Source organism: Nycticebus coucang, unplaced genomic scaffold (assembly GCF_027406575.1).
Source record: "Nycticebus coucang isolate mNycCou1 unplaced genomic scaffold, mNycCou1.pri scaffold_88, whole genome shotgun sequence".
Taxonomy (NCBI): Eukaryota; Metazoa; Chordata; class Mammalia; order Primates; family Lorisidae; genus Nycticebus; species Nycticebus coucang.
In genome coordinates this window covers 223,448-239,452 of record NW_026515599.1, presented here as the reverse complement: position 1 = coordinate 239,452, position 16,005 = coordinate 223,448, and the positions used below count along the sequence as shown (strand labels likewise).

The following is a 16,005-nucleotide window of genomic DNA, read 5'->3' as shown; positions in this document are numbered from 1 at the left end:
AGGGGGGGGGGGAACCCAGTACTCTGTATTCTGCATGTGGTAGAGGTGGGATGTTATCAGCTAGTTGCCAAAGAGATCCAGTCTTGTTTTCCTGATTCATTGATGTTATTCTGGGCTTGGTAGCTAACTGTATGAGAGATGAATCCCCATGGGGGTGGTAGAGGCAAATTCTTGAAGCTTATGCCAGACTATGAGGTGGGGAGGCAGGGAAGACTCTGCCATCCAAACAGTTCCCTGCAGCCACAGATGGAGCGGTGTCGTAGGCATAATCTGCTCACCTCTGCCCATGTGTTCAAGGAAGTCAGCCCTGGGGTAGCTCCAACTGCTGGAGTCAGAAGCATTAACATAATGGGATACTGTGAGGCTTCTCCAAGCTTGGCTCCCTTGGGTGTCAGCCAGCTCAAGGTTTTAGCATTATCCACACCTGCCCTGTCAGTCTCCCTAGGCAATGGGGACCAGGCTGCCAGGCCTCCCACTGAACAGGCTCCAGGACCAGATCTGCCCAGCCAGTGGCAGTAAAATGATAGCCTGGGTTCAGGCCTCTGGCTTTGTCCCTAAGAGGCAGAATATACTCTCTCCAACCCTTGAACAAAAGGCCAGCTTCTGTGCACCTGAACGTCCTGTGGGACCTATATTCCTGCTTGTTTCGTATCAGTCTTCAGGCATGGATGGACAGGCCCTCCCAGAGTTCAGTTCAACTCCCAGTCCACTCCTACAGAATGCCATGGTGCGGTGTGGGGAAATCACCTGCAAAATTGATCCCCCAGGGATTCCACATGCAGGCTCTCTCTCTCCCTGGGTTGCTGCAGTCCTTTGCATCTGCTTTTCATGCGTGCCTCTCACCCTTCTTAACGTTTTGCTCCTGGTGCTCCATTCTGTCTCACTGTGCCTTTGCAATGTTGTTTCTGGACAGGACAATCCAGATGGAGGCACCTAAAGACTCCGCTCATCAATTTGAGATCAGCTGATGAAGAAATGTCTCTAGTCTATCATCATGGAGCCTCCCTTTCTTCATTCTTTTTAAAACCCATCTGGGTATTTATGGACTGAAAATAGATTAGAAGATTTTTTTATATTTTCACAAAAATGAATGGATTATTTTGTTTCAACGTATTACTGGTGTAAAAATATTTCATGTTACATGGATCATTTTTGTGATGCTACAGTCCTGACTATAGGTATGCCCATCACTCATATGGTATTCATAGTACCCACTAGGTTGGCTTAGTCCATTTGCCTCCTTCCCTCTACCCCTTTCCCTTGGTTGATTTCCACATACTTTTACTTCCTTCTATGCACATGTGAGCTCATCAGTTAGCTCCAATTTAATAGTGACTGTATGTGGTGTTTGTTTTTCATTCTTGAGGTATTTTACTTAGAAGGATGGTCTCTGGTGCCATACAGATTGTTGTAAAAGGTATTAATTTATCATTTTTTGTGGTTGAGTAGTACTCCATGGAATACATATACAACATTTAATTAGTCCACTCATGAATTTGTCAGCACTTGGTTTGTTTCCACATATTGGCAATAATGAATTGTGCTGCAATAATCGTTCAAATGCAGGTATCTTTTTGGTAAAATAATTTCTCTTCTTTTGGGGAAAATAACTAGTAGTGGGACTACTGGGTCAAATTGTAGGTCTACTTTTAGTTCTTTAAGAAAACGTCATTCTCATTTTCATAGAAGTTTTACAAATTTGTGCTCTAACCAACAGCATACAAAAATGCCTTTCTCTCTGTGTCCATGTCAGCACCTATTGATTTGGGAATTTTAATAAATTCCATTGTAACTGGAGTAAGGTGATAATGTCATTGTGAATTTAATTTGCATTACCCTAATAGGTCATGAAATTGACCATTTTTTCTTATTTTGAGAATTGTCTTTTCACGTTTTTTGCCCACTTGTTTATAAGATGGTTTGTCTTTTCCTGTTGGTTGCTTGAGTTATTTGTAAATTCTAGTTACTAGTCCTTTATTGGAAGTGTCATTTGTGACTATTTCTTCCATTCTGTTGGTTGTCTATTTTGATCTGTTTATTGTGTCTGTAGCAGTGCAGACGCTTTTTAGCTGAAACAAATCCCAGTTTTGGTTTTGTCATGATTGCCTTTGGGGTCTTTTTCTTAAATTATTTGCCTAGAATCATATTTAGAAGAGCTTTTTCTACATTTTCCTCCAGAATACTTATGATTTTGTGCCATAAATCTTTTGTATATCCTGAGTTTGAGCGGTGAGGACTAGTGGTCCTACTTCATTCTGGTGCATGTAACAATCCAATTTTCCCAGAGCCATTTATTAAATAAGGCTTCTTTTCCCCAGTGTATGTTATTGCCTGCTTTGTCAAAGATAACTTTGTTGAAGGTAGGTGGTTTTATATCTGGGTCCTCTGTTCCATTGGTGTATTTCCATATTTTTGTAGAAATACCATGCTGTTTTTGTTAAACTACAAGGCTATAGTTTCATAGTATGGCTGCAAGTGTGGCACTGGGAGTCCTACAGATTTGTTATTTTGCTTAAGATTCAGGCTCTTTTATGGCTCCAAACAAAGTATAAAATATTTTTTTCTTTATCTGTGAATTATGACTTTGGCAAATTGATGGAGATTGCATTGCATTTATTAATCACTTTAGGTAGTATTGATATTTTAACATTATTGTTTCTACTAAGTCAGGATATTTGTTTATATCCTCTGCAACTTTTTTGTTCAGAGTTTTATTGTTTTCCATGTTAGAGAAATTTAACTCTCTTGTGTGTAAGTATATCCCTACTTATTTTATTTTGTTTTTGTTTTTATGAATGTTACTTAGTCTTTGATTTGACTCCTGGCTTAACTGTCATTGTTATATAGAAATGGTATTAATTTATGTATATTGGCTTCTTATCCTAAGACTTTGCTTAATTTATTTATTAATTCCAGAAGACTCTTGGCAGAACCTTTGGGGTTTCTAGGTACAAGATTATATCATTGGGAAAAAGTGATGTCCACTTAACCAGTTTGGATACCCTTAATATTCTCCTCTTTTTTATCTTGCCTAGGACTTCTAGCACTATGTCAAAAAAGAGTGGTGATAGTGGGAATCCTTGTCTTACTCCAGTTCTTATGGGCAATGCTTTCAACTTTTCTCCGTTGAATATGTTAGTTGTATGTTTTCCAAATATGACTTTTATAATTCTGAGATATTTTCTTTCTATGCCTAGTTTGTTCAGGGTTTTTATCATGCCTTGTTTGCTATCCTTTGCATATGGAATGAAGTCATCTTGGCGCTTCTTTTTTTTTTTTTTTTTAGTATGCTGTTTTATTCAGACTGCTAGTTTTTGTTTTTTTTTTTTTTTTTTGAGGGTTTTTGCACCTGTATTCATAAGGGATATTGGTTTCTACTTTTCTTTTGTTATCATTGTGTCTTTCCCTGGCTTTTGTATGACTATAACATTAGCTTCATAGAATGAGTTGGGGAGGTTTCCCTTTTTCTCAATATTATGGAGTAATTTCTACGTTATGTGTGCCCGGTATTCATTGTAGGTTTGACAGAATTCAGTTATGAACATATCTTGTGCAGGGCTTCTCTTTTTTGACTAGATTTTTCCTTACTGGTTTAATCTCACTTTTCTTTCTGTTTTTTGGTCTACTCAGTTTTCTTTCTTTCTGGTTCAGTGTTGGAGGTTGTGTGTTTCTAGGAACTTTTCTATTTTCTCTCTGTTCTCTAGATTATGTGCATAGCGATTTATCTAGTATTCATGGATGATTTTTTTAATGAAAATTTTGAAATTATTAATGTTTTACTATACATATTGTATTCTCTCAGAACTGAGGGGAAGGGGAAGGCCCCACTCAAGTGAGGTAACAAACATGCCATCAAAATTTAAATATAACTGACAATGTTATGGTTAGTCCAAAATTCCTGAGAATTTGAACATAATTTCGTTTCTGTGAACTTAAAAACAAATGTTTATAATTTTTAAAATAATATGTTTGAAAAGAAATTCAACATATCAACATGAATATGTTAGCAAGGCAAACCATCATCCAACTGTATGTCTGAAAATGTCTGTTTTCTACATTATGTGCATAGTGATTTATCTAGTATTCATGGATGGTGTTTATTTTTGCAGTATGTATTTCTGCAATGTTACCCTTTTCATTTCTGATTCATCTAATTATAAACTATTCTCCCTAGAATTAGGTAATAATCTCCCTGTGGTTTTTATTTGCAACTACCTGATGATTAGAGACAATGAGCCTTTTTTCATGTGTTTCTTGACCATTAACCTATCTTCAATTGAAATCTTTCTGCTCAAGTCTTTTGCCCTTTTTTTTGATGGAGTTGTTTGATTTCTCCCTTGCTTATTTGCTTGAGTTCTTTGTAGATTCTGGTCATCTGCTCTGTATCGGATGAACAGCATGTGCATATTTTTCCTCTTTTGGTAGGTTGTCTATTTATTCCTTGGCTGTGGAGCAATCATTTAATTTGATCTCTATATATCTCAATTTATGCGTCAACTTGAATTTCATGTAACAACAAAACCCATTCTATATAGAATTAGCAGTTTGTAGTCTTCAAACATCACAGCTTTGAGAACACTCCATTGCTTGATTTATGTTTGTTTTGGTCTTACTGGTATGCAGTTACCACTGCAGAAAAGTATTCATAACTTATTTTGTATAAATAGAAGTCATTTCCTTTGAGTACATACCTACAAGTGGGAATAGTGGATCAAAAAGTAGGTCTAAAATGCTTATGTAGAGGTCTAAAGTATATATAGTATTTCAGCAATCTGAGTCCATTCTGCAAATGATTGGGTTTTATATTCCTATAAAGATATGAACATATACTTAATTACATTAAGTGTTCTGCATAACTTCATAATTTCTATATTCCTTCCCTTCAGGTTTTGTTTTTTCAACAAACAAAGTTTTCATGCTTTCTTAATGCATTTCTTTTTAGTAGGTATGCAGTTGTATTAGGTTAAATGAAAAAGTATTTGGCAGTTCTAGACTGACAGTCACATATTGAAAATGCCTACTACATAGTATATTATGAAGGTTATGTAGACTTATTATAACAGGAAATGTCCTTATTCTCTCCATTTGCTGCTGTTTAAGTTGACAGCTTCTCATCACGATACAAATTTTATTATACTTCTTCAAAAAAAGAAAGAGATAAGTTAATAAAAGTCCATCACATAACAAGTTAATGAACAGTTATATAATCCTATTGGTTGATGCAGAAAAAAAGCATAAAGAAAATTAAACACTCTTTCACATTAAAGATACCGAGGAAATGGGGGAACATTTCAATTTAATAATGAGAAACAATAAAACACCTACAGCTACCATCATTCTTGTTTGGGGAAAACTGAACACTTTTCCCTTGAGATTGAAGAGTAGACAAGGATACTCACTTTTACCGCTTTTATTCCATGTTGTATGGAGGTGTTAGCTACTGTAGTAATGCACACAGGTGAGAAAGGGAGAAATAAAAAAAATCAAAATAATATAGAAAAACTTCTATAATTAAAAAATGAATTCAGCTAGATTTCAAGATACATGGTCAACTCATAAAAATTCATCACATTTCCATATACTAGCAATAAACATTGGAAACTGAAATTAAAAACATAGTACTATTTACAACCTCTCTAAAGATAAGAAAATTCTTAGGTACACTATTAAACAAAATGTGCAGGGTGTGTGTGCTGACTATTACAAAATGTTGATTAAAAAGGCTCAAAGAATGTGTTTATCCAAACGGAGAGACATATTGTGTTCATGCTTGGGAAGACTCAACATGGAAACAGATTTAGTTGCAATAACTATCTGAATCCCAAGTTTTATTATAATGTAAGCATGGATAGGCTTTTTCTAAAATGTGTATGAAAAAGTATAGGTCCTAGAATAAGTAAAATCATTCTGACAAAATTGAAAGTGGGAGGGATTATTTTACTCGATATTTAGGCTTACAGTATTACAGTCAGTGCTGTATGAGAGGGGGATTGAGGCATAGATCAAAGGAATAGAAGAGAGAACTTAGAAATAGCCCCAAACCATATGGCCAACAGATTTTTGACATCAGTACAAAGCAAATCAGTGAAGGATAGAGAAACTTTAATACAAATGCAGTCAAAGTAATTGGACATCCATAGGCAGCATAATAAAGCCCCACCCAAGTGTCACACTCTATGCAAGAGTTAAATGATAAAATGCTATGGAAGGGGTCATATATTGACACTTCCATTTAAAAAACAAAATATAAACCCTTTAAGAGGTTTATAAAAGAAACACTAAGAGAAAATCTTTAGGATCTAGGTCCAATCAAAGAGTTTTTAGTCTGGACAACAAAAGCACAATGAATCAAAAGAAACTTTTTATAAATCAGACCTCATTAAAATTGAAACCTTTTGCTCTATAAAAGTCCTGATATAGATGTGGATATAGGAAGAAACAAACTACCGATATAGGGAGAAAATATTTGCAAACACATACCTAAAAGACTAGTATCCAAAACAGGTAAAGAATCCCTAAGCCTCAACATTAAAACACAAGGACAAAAGCCATAAACAATCCAGTTAAAAATGAAAACATCAAAAGAGTTTTCCCTGAAGAGGATATACAGATAGCAAATAAGAATGTAAAAATACAGCCCATGCTATTAGCCTTTAGAAAAATCCAAATTAAAACCAAATGAGATATCACTACATACCCATCCCACCTATCAGAATGGCTAAAATAAAAAAAAAGTGACAACACAAAATGTTGCCAAGAATGCAGAGAAGCAGGGCCACTCCCATATTGTTGGTAAGAATGCAGAATGGTATAGCCATTCTGTAACAGAAGACAGTTTGTCAGTTTCTTGTACACCAAACATGTAGCCACAGAATGTAACAATTCTCCTCTTGGCATTTATCTTAGAAAAATGAAAACGTATATTTACAAGGAAACCTGGATATTCATAGCAGTTTCCTTTATAATAACCCCAGAGTAAAAGCTTCAGATATCCTTCTCTGTGTGACTGGTTAAAAAGTGTGCGGTATGTGCTAGTTACCAAAGCTTAGCAGTGAGAAGAGAAGAAGTGTTGACACAAATAACTATTTGGATGCTTCTCTCAGGAATTATGCTTAATGAAAAAGGTTAAACCCAAAGGTTGCAAGGTTATACCATATGTGATTTTATCTATATAATATTTTTGGAATGGAAAAAAAGTTTAGAATAAATAACAAGTGAGTGATTCAGGGGTTAGAAATGAGGGAAAGATCAGGAAGGAGGGTGGTGTGGTTGGTTATAAATGAGCAACATGAGGTAGCATCGTGTTTAATGTACTGACTTTGGGAGTGGATAGGACACATCTGTACACCTGATAGGAGAAATCAAAGATTGGTGCACTGCATCAAATTCAATAGGCTGAGACATTGCACTATAATCGTGCAAAGTTATCATCATTGAGGGGGACCAGGTGTGACAAGCCGAAAAATGGTCCCCCCAAGTGCCATGTTCTAATCCCTGGAACCTGTGAATATGTTCCCTGGGATGGCAAAAGGGAGTTGGCAGATGTGATTAAGTTAAGGATCTTTCAATGGGGAGATTATCCTGCATCATTCAGGTGGGTCCGGTGTAAGCACAAGGTTTTTATAAGGGAAAGAAAGGAGGTAGAAAAGTAAGAGAAATGGATGTGAGGATGAAGTAGAGGCTGGAGTGATCCAGTGGCTGGCAGAGACCACAATCCCAGGAATGCGGGTGGCCTTCAAAGCCAGAAAGAGTAAGGACACGGATTTTCCCCTAAAGTCCACAGAAAGAAGGCAATCACACCATCCCTTTAATTTTAGTCTAGCAAAACCCACCTTAGATCAATGTTCTCTGGAAATTTCAGATAATAAATTTCTGATGATTTAAGCCACCAAGTACGTGGTCGTGTATATCAGCAGCAACAGGAGACTAAAATAACCTGTGGCATCTCCCTATATTAGTCCTTACAGTTTCATGTAAATAGATAATTATCTGAGTAATATTTTCAATTAAAAACATTAGGAATCTGATCTCCAGTATGAAGAATGCCAATTCAAGTTGCCGTGAAGCATGAAAGCTAAAGAACAGGGAGGTAAAAAATAAGAAATTTCTCCTGTTCGATAACACTTACAGTAACATCTAATAAACAGAATGATTTACTCCCGGTACTTGTACAGCTTTCTCCAACTTTTCTTACTTCCCTCCTTCTAGTACAGTGCAATGGTGAAATGTTGGCCCTCACATCAAAGTGCTTTGATCCATATTCCAGCATTACTCCTAGGGGCTCTGAAACATTGGATGGTTGTTCCAGAATTGGAAATAATAACAGTAATATTTTCCAAGGGCAGATATAAACAATTATTTAGGGGAATGTGTTTGTAGTATGTTGGTACCTAGATTGTAGTATTTCCCTAAATTCTCCACCCAGACCCCTTAACCAGTCTTCATGCTCTGGGCCTTCATCCTCCAGAATTCACTTTTCCCTGCATTAGACAGCCTTTAACAGTTCCCAGTGATCCCTGCAGTGGACAGCCTTTGTGGTTCTCAGTGATCCCTGCAGTCGACAGCCTTTAACAGTTCCCAGTGATCCCTGCAGGAGACAGCTTTAGTGGGTCCCAGTGATCCCTGCAGTGGACAGCCTTTGTGGTTCTCAGTGATCCCTGCAGTCGACAGCCTTTAACAGTTCCCAGTGATCCCTGCAGGAGACAGCTTTAGTGGGTCCCAGTGATCCCTGCAGTGGACAGCCTTTATGGTTCCCAGTGATCCCTGCAGTGGACAGCCTTTGTGGTTCCCAGTGATCCCTGGCTTATTGTACCCTCAATGAATCCCCAACAATAAAACAATAATAATAATTAAAAAAAAAAGAAAGTTTCATTTGGTGTAGTACATAATATAATCCTTTTTATCTCAATGAAACATGAAGATATACATATGTGTGCGCGTGCATGCGCACGCGCGCGCGCACACACACACATATATATAGAGAGAGCTGGTGTGCGCATAAAGAGTTTACCAAAGGGGGGAAAGTAATTGAACACCTAGTTTAGACTTTGCTGGGAATCAACACATTACAATTTGCATCATGCATTTATTTTATCCAGAATGCCACAAACCCCTCTGTGAATTTATAATGAATTATTGAATTTCCGCTAAGAAAGTCGCACTTGTGGCTCAGCACCCATAGCTCACATACACCAAGGCTGGCGGGTTCAAGCCAGGCTCCAACCTGCTAAACAACAATGACAACTGCAACCAAAAAATAGCCAGGTGTGGTGGCGGGCACCTGTAGGCCCTACTCGGAAGGTCGAGGCAAGAGAATCGCTTAAGTCCAAGATTTAGAGGTTGCTAAGAGCTGTGACACCACAGCACTGTACTGAGGGCGACACAGTGAGACTCTGTCTCAAAAAAAAGAAAGAAAGAAAGTTGCAATTGTATTAGCATTGAAAGCCAGTATATTACATACAAATAGGAAAAAGAAGTAATCCCACATCATGGAAGAAGGCAGTGAGGCAGTGCTGCAACAGTGTCTTGAAAACTGCTTGTGACACGTGAATTGTTGTGTTTTAAATGCCCTTCCATGACCCAACTGGCCAAGTTATATGGTCCCATTGAATTTGACCCACACCCGTACACTCAGCCTCAGCAGGTATATGGGGATGTTAAAAAAGGAAGAATTTTTCCAAGAACAATAAGTAAAATTAAGAAGGCATTACATTTGTCTTCGTGTTACCATTTTCAGTCTATTTTTTAACCTACAGCCTTCGATGCCCAGAAAGAAAAGTGAGTAAAGGTGTATTGCTGTCCAACAAATCCTTCACGTTCTTCTTCACAATATGTCTTTGTCTCTTCAATGGCTTGTAATGATTATGATCTTGCAGGCACTTCCCATAAGCTATCTGTGCATTATTAATGAAGTTCTATGACGGGAAACGTCCATCACTGCAATGATTCTTGAAAAGCATAGATTCATTCAAACTAACAATGCATATGAGTTTGTCACAGTTTTAACATATGCATTCTTCTTGCAGATGGTTGAAAAAGAAGGTTATCTTCAAAAAGCTAAAATTGCAGATGGAGGAAAGAAACTAAGGTAATAAAAAGTTCTTTGACCCACTTTTATATAACTATGCTAGTTCCTGTATCCTTAACTTGTATCACTGCTATTGTTTGGGAAGCAAGGCCCTATGATAACAGACTGGTCCCTTTTGCTACCACTATGATCAACATTATTTTTAATATAATTGTAGTTTTTGAAGAAAGGCACAACAGTACATATTATTACACAGAGCATACAGATATGAAATGCTTCTTGTCCTTTTAAAGTATAAGTTCTTTAAAAAAAATTAAAGGAAGTAAGGCAATGGATCTTGATTTCTGGGATTAACAGATTTTGGAGTAAAAGGACTTATTTTCATTACATAAAAATTTCCTGGAGGGTGCAGTGAGTGTCTCATGCCTGTAATTCTAGCACTTAAGGATTCAAGGCAGAAGGATTCCTTGAGCTCAGGAGTTTGAGAGCAGCCTGAACAAGAGTGAGACCCTGTATCTACAAAAAAAGAAAAATTAGCTAGTAGTGGTGGTATATGCCTGTAGTGCAAACTACTCTGGAGGCTAAATCAGGACAGTCTCTTGAGCCCAGGAGTTTAAGTCTATAGTGAACTATAATTGGGCCACTAGACTTCAGCTTCAGACTGGGCAGCAGAGCAAGACTCTGTCTAAAAAAGAAAAAAACGAAAAAAAAAATCCCTACAGTAAATTAGGGGAGCAATTGTTTAAAGGATGAAGTAGTTGAACTATATTTTTAGATAAGTAAATCAGGACCCTTTCTTACCTCACCAACAGCATGGATAAAAAAATCCTCATGGTTTAATCTCATTTCCCACGTCAACCCTTCACTGGGGCTTGATGGGAGAAAGGAGGTAACATCATTGGTCAATCCTACTCTCCAGCCTCGTGCAAAGAAGACGGGGGGTGGGGGGTGGGGGGGAGGGATATTACAAGAAACCAAGATGATGCCCTACCATGGGGGTTATGTAAAGTATCCTTGCTGATCCATAGCAAACTTTGTAACATCTCTGAGAAGGCAGGGCCAGGAGGAAGCAAAGGACCAGAATAGGGCCCTTCCCCTAACCCACTCACATGAATATGATTTTTGGTAGTTGCGATCATTGTATACTATTGTGTACTTGCTTTATTTGCTTTTACTTTAATATGTTGTTGTACAATTTGCATGCTGCAGTTTAATTTCATATAAACATTTGCAGGCAGTTTCATTATTTCAATCTATTTGTAAACTATTATGCATTCTTTCAGCTTTTCTCACTTAAAGTTATACAAATTTTAGTTTTTCCTTTTTTTTTTTTTTTCCTTTTTTTATTTTCACCATAGATATACAGAATTGAGTTTGTGGCCTTGTGTTATCATTACTCTGGGAATGATGTCTAACTGGTTTTATTTTATTTTTTGTTTCTAATCCTCACTTCCATCCCCTTTAGACCTCCAATTTAATGCATTTAATGTGTGTTCATCAAATCCACTTTCATATATATATGTATGTATCAGAATATCTGTGTCACCTTAAAAGTAGTGTGTAGTTGTGTGTATGTGAATGTGTTGTATTGCATAAGCATTTTTGTGTAGTAAATTACATTATGGTTCTTACTACTTTCATTCAACGTTAGTGTTTGGACATCTTTCTATGGTGCTAGACAGACCTGTGTTTCTTAACCATGGGGAAAATAAGTCATTAGGTGATTTTGTCATTGTGCAAACTTCATAGAGTGTATTTACACAAACATACGTGGTATGGCCTATTACACACCTAGGCTGTCGCTCACTCCCAGGCTACACATTTACCATGTTACTACACTGAGCACTGTAGACAATCTTAACATAATTTGTGTGTGTGTGTGTATCTAAACATATCTAAACATGGAAAAGGTAAAACATTGTACAATGATGTTACAATGAACAGGATGTCACTAGATGACGGGGATTTTTCAGCTCCATTGTGATCGTATAGGACCAACATCTATATATGGTCTGTGTTTGACTGAGGCATTGTCATACAGTATACGAATGTATTCAAAGCTAGGTCATTTTTCCCAATTACTGCCCTTTGCACCCTGTGCAAAGACACTGTGGTTAATGATGACCTGCATATATGACGGTGATCTCATAAGATTATAATATTGATTTTTACTGTTCCTTGTCTATGTTTGGGTACAGATCTAAACACACTTACCATTGTCTTACAGTTGTCTACAATATTCAGACTGTACAGGTTTGTAACCCAGAAGCCATAGGCTATAGCACAGCCTAGGTGTGTAGTGGGCTATACCATCTAGGTTTGTATAAGGACAGTCAATGGTTTTCATACAATGATAAAAGTACCTAAGCTTAGACACATTTCTCCAAATGTCATTAAGTGACACATGACTATATACTAAATTTTACTTACCCAGTCCCTCAGGTACAAACCCTAAACTTCCTCTAACTCATTCCATCCAAGACAACATTTCAATGAATCACACATATGTGTCCTTTTAACCTGTTAGGAACTCTCAGGGTAATATAGCCAGGAGCACAGATCGCTTGGTGTTAAGTTATGTACATTTGTAAATCCACTGAATACCACTGCCAGACTTTCTCCTGAATGAGTGCCCCTGTTCACATAACTGCTCTGCAGTGCAGAAGGGATCTCATTTCCCATAATCTCATCAGCATACGGCATTATCTTACTCTCTTACTTCACTAAATTGGTGGCCATAGAATGTTACCTCAATGTCACTTTTATTTGTATTCTGCTGACTGGTATTGCAGTTGAACAACTTTGTCTGTTTAGAGTCATTCAGATTCTGCATTCTAAGAATTGCCTATTTATAAACTTTGATTATTTTCTATTGAGGTTTTTCCTTTTTTTATAAATTGAGGAAACTCTTAATATATTTCTGATAACATTTTGACAAATTTTGATATTGGAAATATCTCCTACAAGTTTATGGTGGTTTTTGTTTGTTTGTTTTTATTGTAAATACTTCACATATTGAATATTGTATGTATAATCAACAAGATAATAACATATGCTATCCTACCGTGTTGATGGTCTGTAATATACCGAATCATTTCTACTGTCCTTTAAAATTTGATTTTTAAGTTGAGTTCAGTTTTATGCTAATACTTATAATTACAGTGAACCCTCCTACTGCTTATCAATTATTATTTTATATTTTCTAGAGATCAATGCTAAACTTGGACTACTTGATCAAATTACATGACCGTTTTTTTATGACTCGTATTTTGTATTCCCATACTGCTTTACACTTTCATCACTAACACCAAAAATGTTGTTTACTTATAACTTTAAAAATCATGTTTTGATCACATGATTTAATCTTGTTTTAATCACATTTATAATTTAGCAACTAATAATATACCATACTTGGTATAATTTGTATTTTTATGTAAAATTTCCTTTGATAGGCTTTGTAACATTTCTCAACAATCTTTATATCTTTTCATAAATTTTAATGAGTTAATAGGCAATATTAATAGATGCTTACTCTGTCAAGAACTTGGCTAAATGTTTTACAAGTTTTAAGTAATAATTATTAATACAATGTAAACTCTATTATTACTTAGTATTGTACAAATGGAGAGTCTTGGTCACCTGTATTAACCTCTCCTTTCTCCTATTTTATGCAGACTTAGTATGACAGAATTTAGTCCTGCCTTCTGATTGAAATATGTTTGTTTTTTATCTTTTGCTTTCATCTGTTTGAAGTCAAGGACTAAAAATTATCTTTTTATCTCAGGACATCAACTGTACTAAAGACTTCAATTTTCACTTAATAAATATCATTTTATTAATTTCTACAACGTTTTCTGCTCATAAATCCATTCTAGATTATCTGTACTTTGTGCTGTTTTCTTATCTTCCATTTTCCTCCTTCTTGTTTTCTCTTTTATTCGTATTTAATTATTTCTATTTCTATCTAAGGAAATTTTGACTGATCCCTAAGTATGAACAGGAGAGGCTACAAGGAAGATGAATTCCTTGGCTGTATCTTACATTCAAAAAAGATCATACATTTAGGCTTATTTTGGAATGAGGTTGTACACATTTCCTTGGTGACACACTGGTAGATTTAAAAGCAGGACATATTCAAGATTCGGCTCTGCACCCATAGCACAGTGGTTACAATGCCAGTCACATACACCAAGGCTGGCAGGTTCGAACCCAGCCCAGGCCAGCTAAACAACCTTGACAACGGCAACAAAAAATAGCCGGGTGCTGTGGTGGGCACCTGTAGTCCCAGTTACTTGGGAGTCTGAGGTAAGAGAATCACTTAAGCCCAAGAGTGTGAGGTCGCTGTGAGCTGTGATGCCACAGCACTCTACCAAGGATGACATAGTGAGACTCTATCTCAAAAAAAAAAAAAAAAAGGAATATATTCAGCATTCAAATTCAATTTTAATTTTGAACATCAAAAATCTACGTCAGTTTTTCTGATTAAGTTTAGGAATTTATTTAAAGATGTCCATCCCCCAAACTGTGAGTAACCCTGTCCTCTCTAAAATTCTACAAGCCCCTAGTAAAGTTAATTTCAATGCACTATTTCAACATGCTCTGCTAGCCTCTCCCTATGCACCCAGTCAGTCCTTCTCCTTAGCCGGCTCCTTTGTATGTCATACTTCTTATTACATGTAGATTCTTCCTCTGTTCTCTTGCTCAGAAAGAAATACTTGGGAGTGAAGACATGGACATAAATATGGGTATTAAAAAAAACGCAGAACAGGGCAGTGTAGTGGTTATGTCTGCTAGTGCCTGCTTTCATCCTAAACTTTGTTTGCTTGAACAATTGTTATTTAGAATGGACTTCCTGTGATACTAAGGTGCCTGCCTAATGCAAACATATCTTTTCTTTAGTATTTTCTGCTCAGGATCATAATAAATGCTTCATGGCTATATCTGTCTTTCTCAATTTCTTGCAACACTGACAGAAATGTGTGTCCTTTATACTTCACTGTCTCTTTAACACACCTTTTAGCAGTCATAAATCATAAGAAGCTTAGAATGTGAGAGAGAAAATACATTCCTAGACCTACTAGTTTGAGAACAAGTCTGAACATTTAACAGTGTCAGAGTGATTTTGCAGTAAATCAGTCAGAGACACTAGAGTAAATCACTTTCACTTCCATCACTGGTGCAGAATCAAATCAAATCCAGCATGACCAAGTCAGGTAAAAAAGGCAGATGGCCCAAATAGGGGAGGCTAAAATTTGCAAAGTAATCACATGTGTGTTTTCCTCTGGCTTTTTTGGTTTGTCAATGTGTTGTTACCTCAAGAAGGCATAAGAGAAGTGAGTGTAGAATATAAAGCTTTGGTGTTTAGAGCAAGCAAATGTGTTAAACCTAGAGCTGAAGCTAACAGATTCTTAGAATGGCAATGAAAAATTTAAGGGCGGTTTTCCATCAAGCTTTCTTCCAGACGAGCAGTGACAAAGTTGCTGTTATTATGTGCTGCCATCCGGTGTTCATTGTGTAGAATGTCAAGCTGATGTCCACACTGAGTTTTTGGTTATTGTTTTATAGGTGCTTTTTGTGTTTGTTTTCAGTTTAGTTTGGTTTTCTTTTTGGCATTTTGCAACTTCACAACTCAAGATCTGTTTTTAGGAAAGTTTTGTGAAGGGTTTCACTTGGATAAATGCCCCACTGATTGCATAAATTGTATATAATTGCCCTAATACAAATTTAGTTCTCCCCCCTTCCTAATTGTAGTCAGTACCTTTCTCCCCTCTGAGATGCGATTTTTTTCTGTGTGTCAAAATATTAATAAAATAAACACCTGAATTTCTTGTCCTGGTATCTGTTTCCTGCCCCGAGTCACTAGGATTAATCCTTTACCTGATTTCCTATAAATCTGTCTGGAGACCGGGGACTGCCTCGCTTATTCATGGGACTTTGGATTTACTAAAATTAGATATTTTTTGAACCGTATGTCTTAT

The 16,005-nt window shown here is 36.6% G+C and overlaps 1 long non-coding RNA gene across 2 annotated transcripts in view; it reads left to right on the top strand.

Annotated features, from left to right (window-relative positions):
• The first annotated feature begins 9,958 nt into the window (after positions 1–9,958).
• Positions 9,959–16,005, top strand: part of LOC128579619 (uncharacterized) — a 44,345-nt gene continuing 38,298 nt past the window's right edge. For both annotated transcript variants that reach the window (XR_008378224.1, XR_008378223.1), the window contains exon 1: positions 9,959–10,087. This is a non-coding gene — a long non-coding RNA (uncharacterized LOC128579619). The remainder of the gene's footprint in view (positions 10,088–16,005) is intronic.